This window comes from Falco cherrug, chromosome 3 (genome assembly GCF_023634085.1).
Source record: "Falco cherrug isolate bFalChe1 chromosome 3, bFalChe1.pri, whole genome shotgun sequence".
NCBI classification, from domain to species: domain Eukaryota; kingdom Metazoa; phylum Chordata; class Aves; order Falconiformes; family Falconidae; genus Falco; species Falco cherrug.
In genome coordinates this window covers 28,635,587-28,649,617 of record NC_073699.1, presented here as the reverse complement: position 1 = coordinate 28,649,617, position 14,031 = coordinate 28,635,587, and the positions used below count along the sequence as shown (strand labels likewise).

The following is a 14,031-nucleotide window of genomic DNA, read 5'->3' as shown; positions in this document are numbered from 1 at the left end:
GAGGGCATTTGGCACGGTGAGAGAAGAGTCCCAAAGCAAGGCTCATTTGAAAAATAAAATTAAAATTGAAAAATAAATTCAAATTGGTCCCAAAATATGCACCCAAGAAGGAATGCTCCTACCCATGGGGTGTCCTTCATCAGGGACCTCTTCCCATAGTAAAGCTCCTCAGAAGCAACGTGCCTTGTGCTCACTCACTGCCGCTGGATGTTTCACAGGGTCCAGGAGGGGAAAGTCCAGCTACTTCAAATGCGCATTACAAAGAAGAAAAATACATTGCTAGATCGCAGTGGGGCTTATAAGCCTGAGTTTGCATTCCTAGAGTACTTCAGCTTTAGTAACCCTTTGGAGTACAATTGAATTTAACTCCCTGTAGTAAAGACATGCCATCCATCACCTTGGGGTTTCATATTTGTGAAGCCCCCATCCATTTGGATTAGATTACTACCAGAAAAAGATCAAGAATCCACTTAGCAGATGGTTTCACAAGAGAAAATGTAAACAAATTCTGCAATCCAATATGAAGTAGTACTAGTGTCCAGGCACTGCCAATATTTCACTCCCTATGTAAAAAGTAGTGGGCTGATATTATCTATAAAGGAAGTCAAATGAGCTGATACAAATTAAAGCTTTTTAAAGAAACAGGAAGCCTATCACATCTATACTTACAGTCTAGACTAAGCCCAATCTTTTAACCATTTAGGATACCAGGAAAATTGTAAGTTGGTATATAAGCACTTAATCGAATGACAGCAGTTCTAATATAGTGAAATAATGCTCTCATGACCAAAACCACAGATATTATATAAAAAAAACAATTTATCCACTGACTTCTCATTGCAGATCGGGCTAGAGATTTTCTTTTCATCATATGCGTGTTCCAGACCCCAGATAAGGACATGGACTGTGCTCAACTGTCAGAAAGTTTGACTCGGGGAAGAGAACACTAGGTTTGGACACATAAGAGGGACATATCATTCCCAAAACATTTGTGTGACCTTGAATAAAACACACTTATTTTCTCCTCTTTTTGGCCAGGCTGCCTTTAGCCTGCATGGAATGGCCTGGCTCATACCAGGGCAGTTGTACAACAGCCAGCATGGTTCAGTTCTGATGCAATCAGTCATTCAATATTAAATCAAATAGTTACCAGGTAATTATTAAATCAATTATTCAGATTAAAAAAAAAGTATCCTGCAATATTCCGAGCGTCTTAAGCTCACTTTCAGAGGAAATGGTTGCTCAGCATCCTGCACTTGCATCATGGAAGAAGGAAACCCCCTCACAACAATGTCCTGTGTCACACAAGTGCCACCGAACACTGATTGTCACTTTCACTTGCCATCTGGCACACACGACACAGGTGACTTGGCAGAGATATGTAAGAGCAAGGCAAAGCACTCAAAGCCTGTGGCCAGCCTGCAGCAATAGCCAGTTGCGGCACGGTGTGATGTAGGACGCTCCCAGTCTTCAGAAATCATGCAGGGCACCGAGCTCCGTGGCAGAGGTATTCATTAGCCACATACAGGAACCCCCAGATCTGCCGTGCTGGGCTGTATCTAGTTTTTCTATCTTATGCCAAACACACACAATAAAAACTGCTTAGAGCATGAGGTTAGGAAAGTATTTGAACGATGGGCCCTGAACCCCAGATCTGACACTTGCCCAGATGTTACTGGCATGTGGAGGTGCTGCTTTGCTGCAGGGCTGAAAGGGCTGCAGGCGCTTTGCTAGCTTGGCTCAGGGTGGTACACCGCCTGCTCGCCAGTGTGCAGTGTGGCAGCATCCCCACCAGCGGGGCGCTTCACCTTCATATTATGGCTGTGTTTGGCTCTCGCACGTTAAGAGTCCCGATACACCTGCTGCTGATGAAAGAGACAGCACTGCCAAAACATCCTCTGTCCATGGACTGCTCTCAAAATGGTCAGAAGGGGAGCACAGGCTTTCCTAACTTGGGGTAAACCTATCCCTGCAATGCAGAGCCTCCATCCAAAATGCAGTCCTCAGCTGCACTTTTTGTAGTTGTCCCAGCCAGCCCCAGCACCCAGGGCTCCGGGCACCATTGGCTTGGCCACGTGAAAGGGAAAGAAGGCACACTGCTATGGCATGTCAAACACTCGTGTGAACAGGATTACAGAGTAGCATTGCCCAAAACACCAGGACATTGGCGGTATGGGACCTCCAGGAGTTCCCAGGGGATCCCCCCACCATGAGGGTGCTGCTGAGTGCAGGGTTCCTCACACAGCACCTTGCAGCACCACTGCCCTTCACTCTCCTGTATCCCTCATCCCCAGCAGCTCTGAGCCAGTGGGAGACAACTGGAGTGAGAGCTGCTGAGCTGGGCACCACGGAAAGGGTGAGGGCACTCGTGTGGGGTCCCCAGGGGAGTCTCAGGGGCAGCTTGTGCAAATCCCAGATAGGGGGTGGTAGGAGATATCATGTCCTTTGAGCCACCCACCCTGGATCAAGAACAAGTGGTTCCTGAGCCAGATTAGAGCTGCTGGAAAGGTCAGCGCTGGCAGCAAGGGCAGGTGGCTCCCCTGGCCCCTGGCAGCAGCCACAAGCAGGTTTTTCTCAAGGAAATGTGGCATTTGGAGGGAGCAGCTAGAGGCTAGACTTGCAAAACTTAAAATCATTGCCCCAGGGGACACCTTCTGGAAAGTGTAACAGCTGGATTTCAGAGGGTAGATGGTGCTTAGCTAGGGCATGCCATTTTTTCAAATTATAAACCTGGAGTTCACCAAAACATCTCCTTCTGCAACCTCACTCCTTAACATTGCCCTTAAAGTAAGTAGGTCAGCCATGGCAGGTTTTCAAGGAAGGCTCAGATGGAGCCATTTGGTTGCGTTATAAACACCGGCACGCACTAGCCTTCCTCTGGTGCATTAGTCATTCAGAGATGCCAGCGGCCACCCACTTCACACACTCCAATAGGAGAATTCAGATTACTACTGGCACAAGTGCTGGCACATCTCTCTCTGGAAATGGGGCTGCCTGGCCAGCAGCACGTCATCCCTCCCAGAGGTGATGCCCTGGCCTCACAGACGGGGCTGCCCCTTGGCAATGGGCAGGAGCAGAAGGTTTTGTGTGTGGCTGTGGGCTGCACAGGGCGGTTGGGTTTGGGCTCCTTGCTTGCACTCAGCTGTCCTCCCCATCCCTGGGTGCACAGGAGGGAGCAAGTACACAGGCAGATACATGGGCATCGGGGCTCCCCAGCCTGTGGCAGCCGCAGTGCTGTGGTGTGGCACTGCCTGGGCAGCAGGCACAGACTCCACATGGCAGACTGGCCTCTGGATGGGACACATGAGTGCTCGAGTGCCAATGTGACAGGCTGCCAGGTGAGGGGTCCCACCAACCATTTGTCCAGTGAGAAGGCCCAGCACCTCTTTCCCTGCAGCATCCTCCACCCCTGGAAAACATAGGAAACAGGCCAACAACCTCATACTGATGGTTTTCTGGGCAAAGACTTGCTGGGTGATGTACAGATTTTTCTCGCCAAGGAATGTTTCAGCAGTTCAGGCTGTAGCTGTGACTGCAATGTTGTCTAAAAATTCGTTTTTGTACCTCTTCTAATCACTCAACAAATCAAATATCGGTATTTAATACTGCTTACCTCAAGGTCTGCTGCCACAAGCACCTGCACAGGTAATCGTCGTGTTTGTGGTCCAAAATGATCTGGAGAACTTCTGTGAGAAAGACAAGGGAGGAGTGGATAGGTAAGTCATTGTTTCAGCAACAGATATCTATAGCCTCTTAATGTTCAGCCAGTGTGCTTTATTTCAGTAAACAAAACATACCTTGCCCACCAAACAAACAAAACTAGACCACAGAGATGCTCCTCCAGCAGCCTGAGCTTTCTGCACATTCCTCTCACTCAGTTTTGTCACCAGAAATACATCTAAATCACAGCTCTGGCTCTGACAGCCCACAGACATTTCCTTCCTTCCTTATTTATTGAGGTGAGAGTAGGGAGCTTGACATCTGCAGCCACACTGGAGTTTTGCGTCTAGCCTCGTCACCACTGGCTACTATGTCAGACCACCGCAACTGCTCATGGACCCTCCGCTCCAGCAGCAGCAGGTTTTATTGCCACTAGCTCATAATTTCAGGGAGCAGTTTCAAAGCTGGCACCCAAGACACCTGACAAGGAGTGCTGAGACTCATACCAATAACTGAATATTTTAAATGAGCTTTTGGAACACAGTTGACCATATGTAGTCTCAGGCCGTGTAGAAGGAACTGAAAACACTTTTCACCTGGGAAGCTACAGGTTTGTTTTCTCCATTGCTCTCATTCCTCCTTTCCCCTCACTTCCCATTTTAGTGAGGCCAGTGCACCTCTGTGCAACTGCATCTTTCATAAGCAAAGTCAAAATGTGTGTCAGAACATTCAAACACCGTTGCATAGACATAATAATGTTATTCTGTCACCATACTTTTGTCAAACCGGAGGAATCTGTGCATTAGACAAACAATTGATTTCAAATGTTATTTGAAGGATGAGCAAGAAAAGCTTTTCTTGAACCATAAAGACTTATATTAACTTATACCAGTCCTATAAATGTATTAGAATTCAGTGCACATCACCAAGCTAAGAAAATAATATTGCATCTCTATGGCAACCTGCAACGAACAGCATATTGACCACCTCTGAAGACACAGGGAGTTGCATTATTCTTGCATTACGATGGTTTCTACTTAGAGCATGCCTTGTGCTTACATCTCTTTAGGATTTAAAAAAAAAACCAACAACCCAAAGGTAATTGTGAATCACCAACCTTCCAGCCAAATGCTTGATGCAGGAAGCATTAATTTTATCTCCTGTAGCTCCTGCTTTGCACAGGAACTGTAACTTCATTCATGCCGTCAACATTTCTCAGCGTAATTTCCAAGGAAAACACAAAGTCAAAGATGCTATATACAGTCATGATGAAAGGACGAAAATAAGGCCAACTGCTTCTCTTCCCCTTTCATCTTTGATCATTTACACTGTTCACGTCTCCTCAGCTGTTACAACACTGCACCATCACATTAGATGTTCCTTTATTCCTCAGCGTTTAGCTTAAGGAAAGGGAGAAAGTGTGCATTTCAAAAAGGAGATGGGTCTGGTACAAACTAGAAAAAACACAGAGGACACTGTAAAGAAAAAAGGTTGCGGAGCATGAGTGAGGCACAAGGAGAAGGTGTGGAGAAATGTGCCTGCTCTGCCTAGTGAAAGGCAGCAAGCAGAAAGGAGAGCAGGCAGAGAGCAACACGCTGGGAAAGGCAGATAGCCATCACACAGCAGTGGAAATCCATCTCCTATGGATTTCCATCTCCTAATTTCAGAAGCTTCGCAGCAGGCTGACAGTGAAGTGCTCAGTGATTCACTAATAATAACGCCTTTCAATATTATTGGGACTCTTTGGCCAGACACGATGACAGTGCTCACTCTGCCTGGTTGTGAAAATGAAGCTCCGTTTTCTCCAGCTCTTTGCACATGCACCTCAACAAAGCTTCGAGCTTTAGGGCATAAGCCCCCGCCAAGTAATGGCAGCTAGAAAGACTCATTCTTGAACAGATTATTACATTTCTGACTATTTCATGGTTTTCCTTCATTTCTCAGAGGAGTTTCAGCCCAGGAGAGATGGTGCTGGAAGAGAAGGACTGTAATTTGTGCGTATGGCATAGTGCCTCCCCTTTCCTGTCCCAGTTTCTCCATAGGAAATTTCAGTGGCTTCTGACCACATTTAAAATAAGTTATGCTACAGAATGCTTCCCAGCAAAATTAAGAGGCAAAGAGCAGGAAAAGGGATTTTTAAAAAAACATCTGGCAATGCTGAAGAAGGATTACATGCAGTATAACTATGTGCCTTCAAATCCAGAGGAGTGATGCAGTCCTTGCTGCTGTGTGCAGCCAAGCAGATCCCAGCCGAGGCCGCTGGAGCTGCCTGCAGCAGGCAGGCTGGCCGTGCTCACAGCCGTGCTGCGAGGCAAGAGAAGAGAAAAGCGTTCTGCACTAAAATTCAGGGAAACTTCTGCTCTATATCAGTTTGATTTGATAGTTGATTTAGCTTTCTCATTTGTGCTCATCCAGCACTGAGTGGCTGGATTTTGTATTTCATGTTCTCAGACAGCAGATGACCTACTTTCCTTGCCTTATTATTTCTGGTTTAGGCAGCTTGCCTCCCCGGGGGCAGAGGAGGAGCGCTGGTGGTGTGTTCGTGGAGGATATACAGCTGGGACTCAGTTGGTGACTGATTGGGAGAGGAAAGGGGTAGAGCTTTCAGTACAGTTTCATGAGAGGTGAAGATGTATTCAGCCTGTGATGCTGCACCCTGCAGTGGGAAAGTCTGTTTACAGAGGGGTTTAAAACAGAGACGAGTAAATACTGGAGAAGAGTAAATAAACTGCCTGGCAGAGATGGGGTGGAGGAGAAGGTGTGAAGGGTGGGAGGAGCTGGGAGATGGTGGTTCGAGAGTGGGTGGCCAGGAGGAAGGTGCACCGGCTGGGCAGGCACTCCGAGAGCCCCTCGTTGCTTATGAGGAGTGGGTGCACAGTGAGAGGCTGTCTTTGGAGAAAGGATGGAAGGAAGGATGTCAGCAAATGTATGAAATGCACGGGGAAGAGGAGGGAATAAGAAAAAAAAAAAAAAGGGTCAATATGCCTGAAAAACTGTATTTTTGCAGGTGGGTAGCTCAAGGTGTTGGCAGGTGGGTAGCTGAAGTGCCCCTCCCACGCAAATGAGCAATCCCTGTGCTTGAAGGCCTGTTTTAGCTGAGACCCTGTTGCATGAGAGCAAGCCTTCATCCTGGCTGAATGTGAGATGCAGTCAAAATCATCTTGTGGGGTCCAATCACCAAACCACGGAACCCCCATGAAAAGACAGGTCACACACAGGCAGGTGAGAAATGTCGTAGGCACAGGGAGGGTTTCCATGGTCAAAAAGCAGTATCAGGAGGTGAGGCAGATGCAGGAGAGGACTTGGGAACATACCTCAGAGAAAAAACAAAGTAAAGAAGCTTTCTGGCTGAAGAGATACCCTTGGGCAGGAGCAGGACCTGGAAGCAATAAAGCTGATCTCTGTTTCAGCCTCTGTTCCTACTCCATTTAGAAAAAAAACCAGTCCATGTGTACATTCTTTGTAAGTAACAGAGTTTACATCAAATGCTTATATCCATCATTTTAATTGCCTGATAGAGCAGAGCACAAATAGCAGCTAACTTCACTGGCCAAAGCGAACAATAAGTTATTCTTCTCTTTCTTAATGCATCTGCACAACCTCCCTCTGCAGCCCTTTGGGCAGTCTGGGGAAAGGCTCTGGCTGCTGGTGTAACTGCAGCAAGAAGCTTGCAGCCAGCCCCAGGGCCAGGCAGGTATGTGGGGGAGGGAAGGGATGGTCTTGCCTTGCGGCTGCAAAAGCCCACAACCTGCGGGAACCTGCATGTCCCCTGATGGCTGCCAGCTCCTTTCCTGCGTTTTTCATATTTGCACATCGAAATGTGTCATCATTAACAAGATTTGATGAAAACCATTCCATTTAACACAGCATCTGGAAGTAATGAAACATCTCCCTGCAAAGGTCTGGTTTGAAACTCCAGCTTTACCTTTTCCAATACAGCTAGAGGAAGGGACTGAAAAATTACATGAGTAATAATAATTAAAAGCGCCTGAGCCTAATCCCTCCTTCCACAGGCAGGTTGGTAGGCCCTGACACAAGACAGTGCTTAAATATGTTATATATTATCTCACACCTTTTCTGTACAACTTCTTGTGCAGTATGAGAGCTGATCACAGCTGTTAGGAAAATACACAATAATGATGTACCTAGTAATGGCAAAACCACAACTGAACATTTTCCCTCCACTTGGAAGTGGCTTCTCTAGTTCTCAAAGCAAGAAATCCAATTACATTATTGCTGGAGAGCAGGGAGAGGGAGGACACCTATGGCAAGAGAAAGGGTAAATGGCTCTTTCCATGTCATCTGCTGAGCAGATGGAAAACACAAAATTTCCCACCACTGAAGTGGAAAGGCAAGAGGTGTGGTGGGTTTCTACGTTATAACTTATATTATTTCACACTAATCAGCCCTATATGACCAACAGTGAAGATATTTCATGAGTGAATTGATCATTTATGACCCTTCAACACCAGGGAGGCACTGGCGCAGCTCATTGGAAAGCTCATCACAAGCTGCAGTCTCCGGAGACCAATAAACACTTTGGCAAAATTCAAGATCAGAAGACATTTCACAGAATTGACAGGCAGAGAAAATGTCAGCAGCTTCTCACCTACCCAGAAACGTGTCACAAATAGTCAGTTTCATGTCTTAATTACTGATGAGGGGTCCAAAATGTATTAAGGGATTCTGTATTTCTGCCCACTAGAGGAAAACTACCCCATAAGAAACCAGAGGATGCATCTTTAGGCTAAGCACAATTGCAAAGAAGCCATTTAACTTAGAATTCACACAGGAGTGAGTGTGGCTGCTTGCTGTTTATCATCCTGCAAGGAACTGCTGTCTGTTACCCTGAGCTACAAGAATAGACCGATGCGTATTAAATTAACATCAAACGAAGAGCCAAGCCATACAAGCCTTCATCAAAGGAATAAAGCAGACGTGTAATTGTGTACTCAAAATGCGGTAGGTTTCTGCTCGCTCACCGCCACCCTACAGTGGCTCGATCAGATGCTCTCTGCTCACGTATCCAGCCCAGAAGACACCAGCACAGGGGGGATCCTACCCAGCCTCCTTCTCACGTCCAGATTTCTCCCTCAAAAAGAATCAATACAACCCTTGTGGCATCTGCACTGTCATTTGCCGCTTGCATTCCTCGTGATGCTTTATCAGTAGGAATAATTAGCTTGAACACTGAAAGCTCCTCAGCGGGACTAAAGGGACAACCCCATGCCTCTTAGCACAGAGCAGCAGCTCATTACCTTGCATGAATTCCCCATAAAATGTGGACACATATACAGCATATGGCCTTGTTATGTTTTCCTCTGCAAAGAGATAGTAAAAAAAGTCTATTTTTGTTGATTGTTTTCTCATATAAATTGGATTGGAAGTAGGAATATTTTTTTAAATGGACTGTGTATTCTGCATCTGTGCTTCATGTGTTAAAGAGAAAATCCAATAATTTCAGTGTAATTGTTTTATTTACACCACTTTAACCAGAAAATAAGTGGCTACAATAATCTTCTGAGTAAGAAATTATGCAGTTCACACCAGGAGGGTAATCAGCAGTGAAAAAAGTAATATTTTCCTGACAAAGCTGGAAATTCATGAAAGATGGGCAAGAAGTCAAATATTGAAATTACCTCAAAGCACTTCACATGACAAATTAACAATGTTTTATTCATCCTCCCCTTCATCTTTTCCCTTCAAACAAGTGCAGGTCAGGTGATTAACTTGCACTCAAAAGCCTGGCCCCAGAAACAGAAGGTCCTTCCCTCTGACCCAGCCCAGCACTTGGAGATCTCAGGGGTGCATATCGGTTCTCTCATAGGGTTTGAAGGAGCAAAATCACTGAAGGAGCTCAATGAGAGGGGAACCTGAATGACAGCTGTATCTCCTAATGGAATTTGATAAAAGAAGGGTTCGATTGGACACCGTATAATGACATTTCATCTAATTAACATGCTCTGGAGGAAGCAAGCATGGCCAGAGCAGCACTGTCAGATACCCATAACAGCAGTGGCAAGCTCTCAACCCAGCCCTTCATTTCCGTACTGCCTGCAGAGCCAGTGCAGAGGATGGCTACATCACTTTTCAAATTACCTTTTGAAAAAGCCGCTAAGTAGGTGCTGACATGCAAGGGCAATGCTACAGACCCTTCTGGCAATTTCAGAATGGCACCTGAGCATTTCCTGGGATGCACCAAAGGGAATTCAATCTGGGCAAATCCCAGGAACCAGGCTACCTGAGAATAACACCATGACCATGTCACTCCCCTAACCAGCCACTAGCTGGGATGGGCCAAAACCTGGCAGGGAGGATGCTCACAGTCAAGTAGCACAGACGACTGCATCTCAGGTGCAACCAGAAGAGCATTCTGCCACCAAAACAGTTGTCAGCACTGAGGAACCAGGGGGCTTCACATGCTGGATCCAGCCTCAGGAGAACACCACTGAGTCCCCAGGCACAGTATCTGCTCAGAAACAACTGGTCCAGGCACACAAGACTGGTACCTTGTGGTACCTTTACACAAGGTGAGTGAGCGTGTGTTGCTCCCACTTACTTGGGGGTGGCAGGGCAGCTCCACACCTACACTGCATAGATGCTGCATAAAGCTAGAGCTTCTCCTAGTGGATCTGCAGGCATCCAGGGCAGTACTTACTCAGCCAGGTTGAAGCTGAGTGTCCCTCTGAAAGCCCAGGCCACACCACAGCTCTGAAGCCAGCCTTTCATCAGCACATCTGCCTCATAAACAAATATTTGACTTAATACAGAGGGATAAGGAGTATTCTTTTCTGGGTCTTTTTTGCTAGAAATGTTAGCTACCTGGGAAAGACCTGTGCAATGAGACAGAGATTAACTAAAATAACCCATATTTAATCATGTCCACACAGCAAGAGGCCTTCTGTTAAGAAGGTCAGAAACCCACAGCTGCCCATAGGGCTGGAGGAAAGGGCAAAAAAGGGACACTGTGACCTCCTGTGGTACCTGTGCCAAATGTCCTCCACTGCAAGAGGGCAATTCTTCAAAAGCAACAGTCGTCTGAGTGCCACTGCTAAGTCTCTGGCATGAGGTGAGCATCACCCCACGGGTGGGAAGATGCAACGGCCAGGCCAACACAGAGGCACCAGCACAAGGTGGTACATGATTCTTGGGCGCTGGTGTTTTCCACTGCCTTTCTCGAGGAAGTCTGATGGCTTTGCTTTATTTTCAGCTTTCAGATAACAGCTCCTGATGAGAAGCAAGAGAAATCAATACAAGTTGTTCAATGGCACCTCTGGAGTAGCTGTAAAACTAATTCAGCAATATTATGACCCTGATAATCCACCTTCTCTGAAGTGGAATGGGTTATATCCAACACTTTAGTGACTTCAGGCATTTCCTTAGTACAACAAAGAACGGTACTGAAGAACAGAGCTAGCTGAGGGATGTATATACTGCCAGTGCCTCAACAGCTATAAAAAGGTTTCCATCTGCTTTGTTAAAATAAGGTTGTTTACTCAAAACGCCTTTGAAAGAGAGACAAGGAGTAGCACAAATTGCACTAGAAAAGGAGGACTGCTATTTATAATAAATCTGGACCGAATAAGGTGATGATAAATGGTGATGTTTACACTGGAACCACGCAGACAGGTGGGACTGTAGTGGTTTGGATGTCCCTGCAAAGAGCAGCCTTCAGGCCAGAATTTGCTTTTGCCCACAGTGCCAGCACAGACTTCAGTGTTCATCCCACCCAGCAGAGCCTTGCTTATTTGAAGATAAATTTTGTGACTTGTGGGGAGTGGAGATACTTACTGTAAGTAAAAATAGCAAACTGGCCAGCTGCCAAAGATCACAAAGACCACAGCCAAAGCTGGCTGTGATGCAGCTCGAGCGCTTTTCAAAAGCCCATCCTCAGCAGAGAGCATGCTCCTGAGAGTGTGGCAGATCAGGCACAGAATACACTGGCCTATCACATAGGAATGTTATTTAGGCAGCTATGGGAGAGCAACAAGTTTTGCTTTTTGCAGGGACATGCATTTTAAAGATGAGATGCTGTGTTCAAGTGTATCGCAGGCAAAGCATGCAGCTTCAGTTTCACAAAGGCTTCCCACAGGACTCTGCTGAGAGCTTCACTCCCTCAGCAATATCTGCATCATTGACATCACACCTGGCCTCAGGGTGTGCCTAGCACAACCCCAGCACAGCCCAGCACACTGCTGTTGTGCACCAGCTGCACAACATCTGAATGAGGCTCAGAGATGTTATGGCTGCCCAGAGCAGTTCAAAGGAAAGATGTATGTGTAAGCAAGGCCCAGTAAGGCAACCACAGACCCTAGAAAAACCTAAACTTTTTTTTGTTCGTTTGTTTTATTATTCAATGATAGGATATCGAAATTATGCCCTAGACAAGACCTGGAAGGAGGGCAGACAGTGACTGTGGGAACTAAGGCTGTACATGGATAATTTGTGGGGACAGCCTAAGGAAAGCTGCAGTGCTGAGAGGTTGCACAGACACAGGTTGCCACCCCTAATCAACCAGTCTGCATTTTCAAGGCTACCTTTGCAATGAAAGTGGGTTAACATTGATTTTTTTCAGATGACAGGTCTTCCCAAATCAGGGAAACCCTGCAAGGCTTGAAACCAGTCCCCTGCTGAAGTCCTTGGCTGAAGACTAGGTTGGGTCAGCCAGTGCAGGGTCACTTAGATGGTCAAAACACACAGTACCAAAGAGAACGAGCTCTGCTGTGCAGCAGCCTTGTTCCCCACCACCCCGGGGCTGAGCATGGAAAACAAGGTGTTAACAGCTAAAGATTCCAGTGGGTACTCAGTGAACCTGTCAAAAATACCTCCGCACCCTAGTCTCCACCTGTGTGAGGTGTGTAGAAACTTACGGGGGTTTCATATTCATACGTCTAGACACCACAATGTGTTTTTAAAACTGGCTCATGGCCATGCTGCAATTAATATCCCTATTAGTGCAATGGCAAAGCAATGCATACCAACAGAGCCCCAACAGCTCTGCACAGCTCTCAGACAGGAGGTAGCACTGCAGCATGTATTCTAAGGTGGAAGATCACCAAATCTGCAAAGCCAGCAACCCTGTCCTTGGGAATGCTCAACAAAGGGCTCTTGAGTAGAACCCAGGAAAGTATCTGAGATAAAAAAGCTTGAAAAATGTTCTGAAGTGTCTTTGCTGATTCACTCCTACATTTGCCATTCTGCATATTCAACTTGTTTTATGCTTAGGCAAAATAAATTAATCAGTAGGGCTGCAAAGAAAACATTGCTAATTGAAAGATAAATACACTCCAGAGAAACCTCCTCCAGGAAAGAGCTGACAAAATAGGAAATAGCAGGATAGGAGTAATACATCACTCAAAGAATAAAAATAACAGAAACATCAACAGTGCTGTAATAAAAACAAATGTATCCAAACATTAAGTGAACCACACAACCAACCAGTCAGAAATCATTTTTTCATCTTTTTAGGGGAAAAAATGTGTAAGTACTCAATATCTACCTGCAGGGAAGCAAATTCAATTCTGACCTAATTTTAGCAGACAAGCATGATACATATCACATTTCAGATCTGCAAGAGTTAAATCCATGAAAAACTGAGTTAGTGGCAATTACAAAAAGTGAGAGATTCACTGCAAGGTGATTTCTTTCATCTCCTCTCTCCCCTGTTCTCCTCCAAACAGGAACCTACCAGCTTAGGTTTATTTTTTCCAGAGACTGATACTTTCATTTCTAGGCTTTAAATCATGTCAGTGGGTTTTTGCACATGGCTCACCAGCTAATAGACCTATTCACACAGATGAAAGATATTGTTAAATATTTTGCTGACTTGCGATTATTATGTGGGGTCAATGGGGCAAAGCACCCAGTTTCACCTCCCTCCACACTTTCCAGGGCAGCAGACATGAACGTAATGGCTTTTTTAGGAAAATAATTGCTCTGACACAGCCAGGACACCTTCAGACCTGTGGTGCTTTCTTTGCACAGTTCTGATGCTGTACAGGAGGAGCTGTGATCCCCTATGAGGCTCTCAGCAGCACGCCCATGGGCAAGGGTCCTTGATAAGACAGTAATTGGAGAGGGGGGTTCAGCACCTATTCAAGAAGTGTTGTTTTAAACCGTATCTGAAATAACATATGACAAACATTGAACACACTGCATTTTTCACCAGTCAGCTACAATGGAGATGAGCTGGAATAGGGTTCTTTGCCAATTTTTGAGTTTCCACCACCTGCTACAGAAACAGAAAGTTTGTTCATAAAACATCTGTGAGAGAAAACTCAGCTTGGAGTCAGAGGAGTCTTCTTTCCTTACCAGCACTGCTGTAACTATGGCTATGGGATGTATTCACACTTCAGAAAGAGCATCCACTCC

The 14,031-nt window shown here is 45.9% G+C and overlaps 1 long non-coding RNA gene across 1 annotated transcript in view; it reads right to left on the bottom strand.

The window, feature by feature from the left end:
• Positions 1 to 14,031, bottom strand: part of LOC129735746 (uncharacterized) — a 54,730-nt gene that overhangs the window by 13,382 nt on the left and 27,317 nt on the right. Inside the window, exon 3 of the long non-coding RNA XR_008731590.1 lies at positions 3,614 to 3,686. This is a non-coding gene — a long non-coding RNA (uncharacterized LOC129735746). The remainder of the gene's footprint in view (positions 1 to 3,613; positions 3,687 to 14,031) is intronic.